Raw genomic sequence first — 718 nt, 5'->3', positions numbered from 1 at the left:
CTTTCAGCATCCATCACACACAACATGCCAATTACTCAGCCCCACAAAACATTAATTCTGAGCAGAAGAAAGTAAATTTTGTTTTTGTTTTTGTTTTTTGAAAGTAAATTTTGGTTAATATTTTTTAAATACTCAGGATGCTGAGTGGCAGCACACTGTAGGGATAGAAGCAGGGGACTGATCACAAAACTGCAGGGATCGTCTTTGGCATGAACTGGTGATGGAAGGAAGCAGGATGATCAGGTGAAGAGGAGGAAATCACAGAACGGAAAAAGATAAGAAAATTACCAGAGCGAGTCACTGGGAAGAAGGGTGGGGATAATAGGAAAGCACAGGGAAGGGCTGGCATGGGCATTTACTGTAGCAGGAATGAAGGCAGAAAAAATGGAACCCAGGATGCTCTGCTGTCCTGTGCTTCGTTGCTCAGCCACGTCCAACTCTTAGCAACCCCATAGACTGTAGCCCGCCAGGCTCCTCTGTCCAGGGGATTTTCCAGGCAAGAATACTGGCGTGGGCAGCCTATCCCTTCTCCAGGAGATCTTCCCAATCCAAGAATCAAACAGAGGTCTCCTGCATCACAGATAGATTATTTATCAGCTGAGCTACCAGGGAAGCCCGGAATGAAGGATATGTACGATTTATTCAACTCCCACCATGTGCCAGGACATTCTAAGGAGTTACACACATCTTAATCCATTGGGTCCTCACAATAACACCA

This window comes from Bos taurus, chromosome 17 (assembly GCF_002263795.3).
Source record: "Bos taurus isolate L1 Dominette 01449 registration number 42190680 breed Hereford chromosome 17, ARS-UCD2.0, whole genome shotgun sequence".
Lineage (NCBI taxonomy): Eukaryota > Metazoa > Chordata > Mammalia > Artiodactyla > Bovidae > Bos > Bos taurus.
This window is presented reverse-complemented; position numbering follows the sequence as displayed.